The sequence below is a fragment of the Peromyscus maniculatus genome, chromosome 4 (genome assembly GCF_049852395.1).
Source record: "Peromyscus maniculatus bairdii isolate BWxNUB_F1_BW_parent chromosome 4, HU_Pman_BW_mat_3.1, whole genome shotgun sequence".
In the NCBI taxonomy this organism is placed as follows: domain Eukaryota; kingdom Metazoa; phylum Chordata; class Mammalia; order Rodentia; family Cricetidae; genus Peromyscus; species Peromyscus maniculatus.
In genome coordinates this window covers 143,950,712-143,963,618 of record NC_134855.1, presented here as the reverse complement: position 1 = coordinate 143,963,618, position 12,907 = coordinate 143,950,712, and the positions used below count along the sequence as shown (strand labels likewise).

Below are 12,907 nucleotides of genomic sequence, written 5' to 3'. Positions count from 1 at the left end.
GGCTGGGCATGATCAGGAACTCCAACATCACATCGACTATTGCTAGGTCCTCAGGAAGACTCAGCATGATCAGGAACTCTGACAGTGACCAGGAACTCTTCATAGTGACTGTTGCTAGGCCTTCAGGCAGACTCCAGGTTGACTCTTTTTTTTTTTTTGGTTTTTCGAGACAGGGTTTCTCTGCGTAGTTTTGCGCCTTTCCTGGAGCTCACTTGGTAGCCCAGGCTGGCCTCGAACTCACAGCGATCCGCCTGTCTCTGCCTCCCGAGTGCTGGGATTAAAGGCGTGCGCCACCACCGCCCGGCCCAGGTTGACTCTTAAGGAGTATGTTATGTGCATGCCTTGGCTCCTGGTCTGAGCCAATTTCCTCGACCTTATGGGTCTGTCCTACTACATATCCACCCTTTTATTTTATTACATGGGCACTCAGTGGGAGTCGGAGTTCTTTGCTCTGGCCATGTTGACCCCACCTCAGGGGGGCTCAGCAACTTGACTGTGCCTGTCTTAGGATGGCTTGCCAAACAAGCTCTTACCCGTCTTTGACTACCAGCCCTGGAAGAGCATCCATCCCTGGAGAGTCACCCTGGGTGGGGAGTGTCAGGCAGTAGCCTTTTGAATTTCAGAAAGCCAGGCATGCATAACCTCCTGTGGAGGGCTATAAGTTGGGTGTATAAGAGCCATTAACACCTATAGAGTTGCCTTAGTGGCCGCCTGTTGTTGTTGGATGTGCTGTAGGAGAAACTTAAAAAGGAGAAAGATCAAAAGCACCATCTGCCAATTAAAATATAAGTGAAATCCAGGAGGGATCAAACAGCCTCTTTATATCATGCCAAACCTTTTCAAAAAATAGAGTCAAAGGCCATAACCTGTGTTCTTGTCTGATTTAATTGGAAAATTTCCTGTGTTAGCTGTAATGGATAGTATAGAAACTTAGCTGACCATGGCTCTTAATATATTTAGCTAGCTCCCAGCCTGCTAAACTAATGTTCCTCATCTCAAAAGGCATCATACAAAATGAGGAAATGCAAGGCTCCACAAGTCTTCAGACTTTAGAGGGGCAATGAGAGCATATACATTACCCATCCTGGGTGATTTTCTCCTTGGTGGAAACAGACTGGTCTATGGCCAAACGCACATCTCTTGCTGGGACCCATATTGGCGTAGTGACACTCTGGGGAAAAATACAAGCATACTCTCTTCCACAGGTTAGCAGGGGGGGCTGGTGACTGCCATTGGAGGGAGATAGGATCTCTCCATCTCACCGGGGCAGAAATGTGTTTCTTGGCAGAGACTCCCAGTACTTGTAGGCCCCTTGTCATCAAAACTGAGAAAGTTCATATGGAAAAGGACCTTTGTTAAGGACAGATGAGGATCTCTTCTAGCCTCTGGCAAGATAGTCCTTGTCAACAGCTCCTTAAGAGCTCTGTTGGTCCTCTCAACAATGGCTTGTCCCTGTGGATTGTAGGGGATGGCAGTGGTATGGAATATTTTCCAGGACCCCAGAAAGTCGTTAAATTGTTGAGAGGCAGAAGCAGGGCCATTGTCAGTCTTAAGTGCCCAAGGTATCCCCATAACTACCATGGCTGACTTAAGGGCCTTGACAACATTGATGACCTTCTCCCCAGAAAGGGCAAGGACATAAACAAAGTAGGAACAGATATCTATTCTCACACTAACATATTTAAGATTGCCAAAGGGAGAATGATGCGTGACATCCATCTGCCAGATGGTGTTAGGCAACAAGCCCCTGGGATTAACCCCTGCACATTGAAGTGGTCCTAAGGGGGCAAGAGGAGCACAAGTGACACATGCCCGGGACAAATGTTTACATTGGGAAAACAGTAATTCTGGAAGAAGTCTATGTAAATTCTGTGGAGACAGATGGGACTGCTGGTGAAGAGCCCTGTCTTGCTCTAGAAGACCCATACTGACTGTTAATATGATGGTGTCTGTGACCTTGTTTCCTCGAATCAATATTCCAGGTAATTTGGAATGAGATCTAATATGTGACAGGTACCAAGACTCAGTCCTCTGATTTAGGACATCTTGTATGAGCAACACAGTGTTGGCAATGGGGGTCAGTGAGTCTTTGACTCAAGAAAAGGCCAGCACACAAACTGTACAGTGTATTAGCTGTCAGAAAAAAAATATTAACAGGCTTAATTTGGCACTCTATTAGAACTTTGAGGAGGGCCAATAGTTCACCCAATTGAACAGAACCAGGATTAGGGATAACATGTGTAACATCTTTGGAGCCAGGATACTGGATAAGAACACCATATCTGTTTTTATTGGAATCTGAAAAGGACAGAGTGGCATGAGGGATGGGAATGGAGGAGGGAACTACATGAGGCTGTATCTGTCTGTATTGCAAGTGTGGGGGGTTCTGCTAAGATCTTCAATAGTTCCTGTGAATCCTGCAACCATTTCCTGGAATGAGATAGAATCTGCCCAGAGGGACTGGTTATTCTTTAAAGAAAAGGGGAAAAAAAGCTTATGTGGCTCTCATCCATATGATCTCCATGCCAGCATTTGTGCCTTAAGGCCAAGTTGGAAGGACTTGTCAAACTTAGAGGTGACCTTGTGCAGGTCAGAATGTGCTTGATGTATCTGTAGAAGGGGCCCAGATTGCCATAACACTCCCAAGAATCCCTGGGGTATCCAGAGGACCATTGCCAATAAAGGTCTTTGGAGAGCATGGTGTTGCAGACTGGAGGTGGCTAGAATGCCCAAAATCTTTTGTAGCAACTCTTTAGCTTCTCAGGTAAGCATAACCTTAGTGGAAGAACAAGTGAAGCCCTCCAACAATGAAAATAGGTGTCTCATCTCTTGGTCAGGGATGGGTAAGAAAGGTTTAAGCCAATTAACTGTACCATACAATTGTTGTAATTCTGATAGTGAGTACAATTCCTTCATTTCCAATTTAAAGGAAAGGGGGCAGACCTGCTTAGCAATGGAAAATCCTAAAAAGGCAAAAGGGGTTACCATTTGGACCTTATCTGGAGCTACCATCAGATGTAACAATGCAAGATCTTCTAATACTCCCTTGGCAGTCTTTTGCAGAAAGGCTGCATCTGGGTGTGCCAAGAGGAGGTCATCCATATAATTGATCAAAAGAACATCCCTGGGGACACTGACCAAAGCTTGATAAACTTAGAACTGGCAAATGGTAGGGCTCTTCTTCATTCCTTGGGGCAAAACAGTCCATTGATATCTCTTAGCTGGTTTATGCATATTATGTTCCCACACAATAAAGGCAAAATGATCTCAATCCTGTGGTGCCAGGGGAATTTGAAAAAAGCAGTCCTTAATATCTAAAACTAATATATAATAAAATGGAGGAATCATGCTAGGGTTGGGGAGGCCTGGCTGTGTAGACCCTGTCTTTTCCATTAGATCATTAACTACACAAAGATCCTGCAGGAGGCAGTAGCATCCTGATTTCTTGGGGATAACAAATATGGGGGTATTATGTTTACTTGTGGATGGTTCAATGTGCCCTATCTTTAACTGTTCTGCAACTAATTCCTTTAGGGTTGACAGCTTGCGTTCAATTATAGGCCACTGTTCCACCCATACTTCTTGATCCAAGAGCCATGTCAATGGAATGGGGCTAGGAGGATCGATGGTGGTAGATCTTATGGGGACAGTGGACCTTAGAATTGGGGATGCAGATTTCATTCAGTGTCACAGACCACAATACCCGCCTTTTCATGAACCTTGATGTCATCAAAAAAGGCCCTGTCATCTGTAGTTAGGACACCAACCATATCCTCCAAAATATCTCTGCCCCACAGGTTCCTAGGTACATTGGAAATGATAGGGTGAATGGCTCCTGATTGCCATCAAGATCCTTCCAATGGATCAGAAGAGTGATCATCGTAGAATCTTGTTGGCCTCCCACACTACTGATGGGGGGGCCGGGTTTAAACCTCCAATGAGGGAAGCAAAGCACCTCAGTCTTGGTTAAAATGGTAGCATCTGCACCCATATCAACCAAACCTTTGACAGCTTGTCCATCAGGATAAATGGTTAGCATTGGGGAGTGTGGAAAAATGGTCATTGTCCAATAGATTTTTGGATTATCAGAGCCTCCTCTTACTGGCGGGGCTGAGGAGCACCCCACCTGGAGTTTAAAGGTGCTGGTGTTTCAGCAAACTGTGACCTGCAATCCTTTGCCCAGTGAAATCCTTTATTGCATCTGGGGCATCGGGTCCTAGGTCTTGCCCAGGGGCAATCCTGCCGCAAATGGCCTGATTTGCCACATCCCTAGCAAGTTCTGTCTACCTGGGGACCCTTGGGGGTGTCATTAACACAATGCCTGTTAGTGAGGAGAACATCCAGGGAGGTGGTAAGAGTGGCAATGGGACCCGTGCTGGGGTTGAGATCTCCGGTGGCCTGCACCCATTTGTGTATGTCCTCATTCCACACTGCTGCAACTGCATTACAGTTTGGGCACTGAGCCCCTCCCAAGTCAGCTGTCTAATCAGCATATCTCTAGTGGGGCCTGCATCCACTCTGTGCTCTACTGCCTCATTGACAAGTCAGTGAAGAGCTCCCTGAGCTGTTGGATAAGATTGTGAAAATATGCTGTGCTGTGGATATTGCTCTATATAAATAAAACACTGATGGCCAGTGACCAGGCAGGAAGTAGGTTGCCAGGCAGGAAGTAGGTGGGACAAGGAGAGAGGAGAATTCTGGGAAGCAGAAGGCTGAGGGGAGAGACACTGCAGCCACCGCCAGGACAAGCAGCATGTAAAGACTCTGGTAAGCCACCAGCCACGTGGCAAGGTATAGATTTATAAAAATTGGTTAATTTAAGATAAAAGAACAGTTAGCAAGAAGCCTGCCACGGCCATACAGTTTATAAGTGACATAAGTGTCTGGGTGATTATTTTATAAGTGGATTGTGGGACTGCGGGGCTTGGGGAACCTGGAGAGAAGCCCTCCAGCAACAACGCTGACGTTTGCCGGGGAGTACAGGCTCTGAGGGCCTTTAGGGCCAGGTCCAAGACCTGCAAAAAATAGGCATTCAAGCCAGTCTGTGCCTGGTGCACAGGATGGACATATTCCCCAAGCCCTGTGAGCATATCATAGGTCACCTGGACATTAAGTAAGATGTTCATCTGGGCCTGGGATTCTGCCTGATCCTCATAGGCTGATTTCTAGCTAAGAAAAACTGCAGGTTCCAAAACAGCTTTAAGCAAATGGTACCAATCAAACTAAGTTTTTAACTGCCTGGACCATTGAGCAAGGACTAGCTGAAAGTAGGGGGAATCTGGGCCTGACTCATTGGCTGCCTTCCTGATGAGGGAGAGATCAGCTATAGGGGTGGGAATCCAGGGCTGGTCTTCAGTGTTGGGGCTCACATTGACTGGGCAGGCTTCTATGGGCCTCAGACTGACAGTGGTGCAGACTGTGAGGGTTGTAAGACATCTGGCACCCCAGAAGAGAAGCCACCTCTGGAGGCAGGCTGGCATTGGGGTAGATTGTCCCCAAAATACTGTGGTGTCAAAAATACTGTGTGTCATTCTCCTTGACAGATTTTGGGGGACCCATATTGAAAGTTATGTTCACCTTGCCAGATTTGGGGGTGGGGGATCCAAACTGACAGTTATGTTCTCCTTGAAAGATTTCCCAGGGCCCGAACTGACAGATTTCTCAGGGCCCAAACTGACAGTTACATTCTATTGAAAGATTTCCCAGGGCCCAAACTGACAGCTTTCTGGGCGCCCAAACTGTCTGTCTCCTCATCATCGGATATCACAGAGATATCTGACAGGGAACTAGCAGGGGTGATGAAAAGATGACCCATCTTTTCAGCAGGGTGAAAATTTGTATCGGACCCTTATGTCCTGTGCTTAGTGGAAGACTTTCGTGGTTTTTTAGGCCATGACCCGGTATGCCCACACGGTATCTCCAGATGAGGGATGGCAATCGGGAGCTGAGCCTTGGTTCCACTTCCTGCGGGGTCAATCCTTATGTGGAGATGCCGGGGGAACTGAAGTGGGGGGAAAATGTGCCTTCCTAATGGGATGGGCAGACAAACATGACAGGCAGCACAAAAGAAGGAAAGAAGTGGGGGGTCCCAATGCTTACCTGCAAAGGGACCCAAAGAACACAACACTGAGGGCCCTTCTCACTGAGACACACCGTCTTGGGGGCGCTGACAAGCACCAGGCATGAAGAGAGGAAGACCATCAGAACCTGCGCTGGGAGAAACAAAGTAACAGAAGCCCCACGTTCAAGCACCAGATGCTGCTTGGATTCTAATGGCTCCCTCCGGGGAGGGGGTGAGAAGGCACAGCCTCCATTGAAAGCAAATAACGAACTCATTTATTTAATAACAGGAAAGGCCTTATAGACCCTCCTCCCAGCCCCCAGTCTGTGTGGTCGTCCCTCATTGGCTGGGCACGATCAGGAACTCTGACATCACATCAGCTGTTGCTAGGTCCTCAGGCAGACTCTGCATGATCATGAACTCTGCATGATCAGGAATTCTGACAGCGACTGTTGCTAGGCCCTCAGGCAGACTCCAGGTTGGCTCTTAAGGAGTATGTTACATGTGCGTGCCTTGGCTCCTGGTCTGAGCCAACTTCCTTGACCCTACGGGCCTGTCCTACTACACTCAAGCTTATAAAATAAGCACTTAACTAACTGATCTATTTCCCCAGCCCCAACCCTGGCTTCTTGACTCAGGCTATCAGGTGTATGAGAAGAGTGAATGAAAGAGAGGGTGGTAGAGAGAGTTAGAAGAAAAGCCAGAGGTTCCGAGATGGAGCTCTTTTAGGGGCCACCTCAACCTTTCAGACACATGGACACCAGGAAGTCATACGAGCAAGAACAATCAAGTGGTGTGTGTGCCAGTCTCCAGCCAGGGCTCTTGTCATTTTTATCCTTTCCCTTAGGGCTTGATGCCCAGCCCCTGCAGATCACACCCTCATATTCACTGGGTGTGCTGGAGCCAGTGTGTAGAAGCTGGGTGTTCGCTTCTCTTCCCAGCTGTTTTTCCAATATTGTGTTCGTGACTTAAAACTGGCCACAGTGGGGCATCTTACCATCACCACTGACCAATGGGACGTCAGGGCTTTTCTCATGGAAAGCCCATTTATCCAGCACCCCAGGGCATCCGGGGCTGGGGCACATTCTGACCTCCAGCTACAGTGACACTTGGAGCCCTTTGTGGTCAGTGTCAGGAAAGGCAGATCATTCCACCTCTGCAAGCCCGGGCTGTAAACCGGGAACATTGCCCTGAGGGATGCTGCCCTCACACAAGTTTCTGGGGAGAGACTAACCATTCATTTTCTGTCTTCAGGAGCACCCATTAGCTGCCCTTCCTGGGCCCTGGGGCCACTTCCACCTTCCTGTCCCTCCCCTTAGCCCTGAACACCAGGAAATGTTTTGATGATGTTGCAATAAGCCCTGTCTCCACTCCTGCCAACATGGCTGTGGGGGTGGGGGCCACAGGAGAACATTTCAGCCCTAAATTGTGCTTAATAAATCCATATCAAAACCATAAACCTCAGACTGCCATAAATTCCCCGACCTTGGTTCCTCCACCTCACCTGCCCTTTGCCCTCCAAGCTCAGTGTAGGCAGCCAGAGCCTCGAATCTGGTTCCCATTTCAGCCGCTAAACAGTATCAGTAAGGTGACAAACAGTAGTGCCCTCGTTCTAGAGACGGGGAGACCAAAGTTGAGAAAAGTGAAGGGCTGACTGAGAACTGGGGCTTCTGGGAGGGCTCTTCCTGTCAGCCCTTCTCTAAAGGTTCTTTTCCAGGACACGAACCCGAAGCTGCTTACCTCCATCATCCCCAGCACGGCCCCTGTGCTCACAGTAGGACCAGAAACACAAAGAGCACTGAGGAGCCAAAGAAAGTCTCAGGTAGCAGGAGTGACCTGTCACCCCAAATTGATGGGATGGCCACCTTCCTCAGTTGTAGAGCCCAGATCACCTTGGACTGACACTTCTCCAACCTGTGAATCCTATGTAAAGTCCACACTGAGGTAGGTCTAAGGGACCAAGGTCCCAGAATCCCATGCAGCTGTTTGATGGTAGAGTGAGGTCATGATGTCAAGCGCAGTGTTCCTGGATTGCTTCCTCTCTGTCTAGCCTTCTGGACATAATGAAATCCCAGCACTCTCTGGGGCAGCTATTCTCCTGTCATATAAGTGAGGAAACAGGCTCAGGAGAAGAAAGGGACTTGCCAAAGGCCCTTCACTGGTGTGACGGTGATCAGGTGCCCATTGTCTGACTCCAGAGGCCACCATGAGGACACTGGGGAGCCATCGATGACTCAGTCCCTGTGCAGTGGGTACAGTGGGGAGAACCCTGGAGAGTGACAAAGGTCAGTGAACACACACCACGAGGCACCTCCCTCCCTCCCAGAGCTCATCTTGTTCACATGTTGAGGTAAAGCAACGCGGAGCTCACTACTAAGAACTGGGGGGGAGGGGGGACAGTGAGATGGAAGGAACGGAGAGATGGCTGGTGTCCGGGGGGGGGGGGGAAGGGAGGGGCCGGCGTGTGCAAGGAACAGCCAGGCAGAAAAACGTGCGCTTGACGTGGATTTGGAGTCACAGAAGCCACAGAAGCACAGGAGGAGGTCAGCATTCTCCATCTGGGTCTCAGCCACAGCACATGCCACCAGACCTTCTTCCTTCCTGGCCCTTCTCTTCAGTTCACAAACATTCTCTTTAAACTCAAAACCACTGACGTCAATAGGAAAGCTGTAAGCAGGAGATGACTTCAAAATTAAGGTGGAAAAAAGAAGATTCATTTTAAGCTGTAGACAGTCAGCAATGGCTAGAAAAGGCTCTGCTTCTATTTCTCTTCTCTTTTCATGTTTGCTTGTTTTAAATTTTTTTTTTTTGAGACTCTGTCTCTGGAGTCTGAGCTGGTCTCAAACTCTCAATCCTCCTGCCTCAGAATTCCAAGTGCTGGGATTATAGAGGTGTGTCATCATACCAGCATGCCCTCTCTTCTTCCCTCTCTCCTTTCCTCCCTCTCTTCCTTACTGTCTCCATCCCTCCCTCCCTCCCTCCCTCCTTCCCTCCCTACCCTTCTTTGTTTGGAAAATTAAGTTGAGTACAATGCAACATGCTTGTAGTTCCAGCTATTCAGAAGACCGAGGCAGGAAGATGACTTAAGCCCATGAGTTTTCAGCAAGCCTGGGCAACATGGCAAGACCCACTCTCAAAGATAAAGTGGGAGATGGGTGACTGACAAGTGTCACAAAGATGTTAAAGACATCTCACCCAATGGGAACTTTCTCCTTGAAGTTTTCAAAATGAAAGACCAGCCGGGCAGTGGTGGTGCATGCTTTTAATGCCAGCACTCGGAAAGCAGAGGTAGACAGATCTCTGTGAGTTAGAGGCCAGCCTGGTCTACAGAATGAATTCCAAGACAGCCAGGACTACACAGAGAAACCCAATCTTGAAAAAAAAATAAGGAAAGACCAGAAAAGGGTCAGACTTTGGGGACCATGTCACTAATGCCATTCCTGTGAATCTGTTAAATCTCCCAGCATCCCACCATAGCCCTCATCCCACACCCAGAAGCATGCTTGCTTGTCTGCTCACAGTGATGGGGCCTCAGATAATGGACAGAGGGATCCTGGGAAGTAGGAATGAAGAGTGGTTTCAAAGCAGGGAGGGCTGTGGTGTGTGTGTGTGTGTGTGTGTGTGTGTGTGTGTGTGTGTGTGTGTGTAGTATGGGTGTATGTGTGTATGTGGTATGTGTGTATGGGTGTATGTGTGTATGTGGTATGTGTGTATGTGTGTATGTGTGTGTGTGTGTGTGTGTGTGTGTGTGTGTGTGTGTGTATGGGTGTGAAAGGTCACTGTGGCCACACTGTGCAGGGTGGGAAGGGGGATGTGCTGCTGTGGTAGGAAGACAAAAGTACAAGATGTGTGTGCACCATGGTAGCTTCAGAAGAGGGAGAACAGCCTGAAGGTTCCCTCCACAAGTACTCAGAGGTTGCCCAAGATGTGCTGGGTGCTTTCTGGGATCTTAGGGATAGGGCCAGAGCAGCTAGGCTTTCTAGAGCCTCAGAAAGGTCTTGGAGTCTATTTGCAGTGCAGTGGTAAAGTGAGATTCCAGATTCTTAGAAGTTTTAAATAAGGCAGTGAGGCTGGGTAGTGGTGCATGTCTTTAATCCCAGCACTCAGGAGGCAAAGCCAGGTGGATCTCTATGAGTTCAAGGCCAGCCTGGTCTACAGAGCAAGATCCAGGACAGGCACCAAAGCTACACAGAGAAACCTTGTCTCAAAAAAACCAAAATAAAATAAATTTTAAAATATATAAATAAGGCAGTGATACAACCCGCTTCATCATTTCTTGTCTTTCTTTCTTTCCTTCTTTCTTTTTCATTTATTATTTGTTTCTGAAGGATCTCACTGTGTAGCCTGGTACTTGCTGTGTAGGCCAGGCTGGTCTTTGAACTCACAGAGATCTATCTGCTGCCTCTGCCATCAGAGTGCTGGGATTAAAGGTGCTGCTACCACAGCCAGCTCTTTCACTCTTTAAAGTGACATTTATTTACGTGTGTGTGTGTGTGTGTGTGTGTGTGTGTGTGTGTGTGTGTGTGTATGCGCTAATGTGATTTGCAGGTTCATGACATGGTATGCATATTAAGGTCAGAGAATAATTTTGCTAGAATGAGTTCTTTCTTTCCACTATGTGGGGTCCAGGGATTGAACTCAAGTCATTAAGTGTGGTAGCAAGTGCCTTTACCTGCTGAGCTATCTGGCGGCACCACCCTTTTTAGACTGGGTCTCACATAACCCAGATTGGCTTTGACTTTGCTATGTAGTCAAAGACGACTTGGAAGTTTTGATCCTCCTGCCTCTGCCTCCCAAGTGCTGGGGTTACAGGCAGGAGCCACCAAGCCCTGTTTCATTCAGTGCTGGCCACTGAACCCAGGGCCTCATATGTGATGGACAAGCGCTTGGCCAACTGAGCTTCATTCCCAGCCCCGGCTTCGTGTGTTTAAAAGGCCTCTCTCTGCTGCTGTGCAGAGAACAGTCTGTGTGACAGACACAGCATGGAATCGGCCAGCTTGGGAGTGGTGCCGGTGAGGGACAGACCATGGTCTGAGAGAGAGGAGCTGGAGAATTCTAAAACAGGCCCCGGGACTCCTGCCCCACTGCATTCACATCTTCCCTCATTCTTCAACCTGTCACTCATTTACCTGCTACAAGAAGACTTCCTTACAAATGTTCTTAAAGTTCATTTTATTTGTTGTGTGTAGGAGCATGCCCGCGTGCATCATGGCATTCTATTTATTTTGTGTATGGGTGGGATGCTTGTGTGCACCACAGCATTCTGTGTGTGTGTGTGTGTGTGTGTGTGTGTGTGTGTGTGTGTGTGTATGTGTGTGTGTATGTATGTGGGGGGGATGCCTGTGTGCACTATGGCATTTTATTTATTGTGTGCATGGGTGTATGTGTGTGTGTATGTGATACCCATGTACATTATGGCATTTTATTTATTTGTGTGTGTGTGTGTGTGTGTGTGAGTGTGTGTGTGTGTGTGTGTATGCCTGTTTTGGTTTTTTGAGACAGCCTTTCTCTGTGTAGGCTGGGCTGTCCTGGAACTTGTTCTGTAGCCCAGGCTGGCCTCAAACTCAGAGATCCACCTGCCTCTGCCTTCTGAGTGCAGGGATTAAAGGCGTGCGCCACCACCGCCTGGTTGAAGTTGGTTCTTTCCTTCCACCATGTGAATCCCTAGGAATGAACTCAGATCACCAAGCTTGGTGGCAGGTGCCTTTACCCACTGAGCCGTCTTTTCTAGCTACAGAGTGAGGACTTTTACAGGCTTGATTAAGGCTCGAAACCTACCTGACCTCATCAGTGAGCCCTTGAAGGAGATGGAGCAATTTCCAGCATATAAATAAGAAGTATGGGAGGGATGATGAAGGGGACCCCATAGTAAGAACGTAGGTGGCCTTTGCTGGCGAACAGCAAGGAAATGGTGACCTCAGTCCATGAGGAACTGAATTCAGCCAACAACATAAGTGAGTTGGCTCTTAGTTAGGAATACAGGCAGCTGGCAGCTGGCGTTAAGACACAGTCACGTCAGGCCGGTGCTTCTGACCTAAGAACACTGCAGGGCAGAGGCATCCAATGCACATTACTCGGCCATATCAGAGATTTCAACAGAGAACAAATACAGGCGGTGGTGAGAGAAGATCATGTTTGAGGAGAGTGATCAGGGGCTTGCTGCTGAGCACGAAGAAGAAAAACCAAGCCAAGGCGGTATTGGCGCCCTGGGATGAGGTGAGGAAGAGTGGACAAGCCACTGGCGGGAGTTGAGCTTGACCTGTGTCACTCGGGACGTCAATGGAACGCCTACAGAGGCCCTGAATATCCAAGTCTTGGGGCTGGAGATGGGACGTCCCCACCGACTTGGGCTGAGTGGTGTTAGCCTGTTATCCAAGCACGCAGGGAGCTGAGGCAGGTGAGTCAAGACTCTGGGGCTGCATGGTGGAAGAAACCTTGTCAGAGAGAAAGAGGGGAGGGGAAAAGGAAAGGAGAGAGAGACTCGATTACCAGTGCCACCAACATACATCGCCAATGCACTGGGGGAGGGGGGGGGAGGCAGCCTCGGCGGAATCCCCAGGATCACCTGTAAGATGTTCAAGGCAAAAAACCACAGGGGCAGCCGCAGCTGCCAGAGGCTGGAGCTGCCATGTGGGGGGACAGAGGCAGTCAGGGGACCAGGTTTGGAAGTGTTCTGACATCTTGACTGGATGGGAGGCAAGACTTTAAGCGTGTTGATGATGGAGGCGGCGGGGGCGGCGGCGGGGGCGGCGGCGGGGGCTTGCTCCCATTTAAATGGGTGTGGGTAGCAAGGAGGTGAAGGGTGAGGGCTTGTCTTGGGCCAGACTGCACAAAGGCTGGGACAAG

At 48.8% G+C, this 12,907-nt stretch overlaps 1 protein-coding gene across 2 annotated transcripts in view; it reads left to right on the top strand.

Moving 5' to 3' along the window:
* The first annotated feature begins 12,027 nt into the window (after positions 1 to 12,027).
* Ttpal (alpha tocopherol transfer protein like) overlaps positions 12,028 to 12,907 on the top strand; it is a 41,754-nt gene continuing 40,874 nt past the window's right edge. For both annotated transcript variants that reach the window (XM_076571201.1, XM_076571202.1), the window contains exon 1: positions 12,028 to 12,458. The gene's annotated coding sequence lies outside the window, so the exon portion shown is untranslated. The remainder of the gene's footprint in view (positions 12,459 to 12,907) is intronic.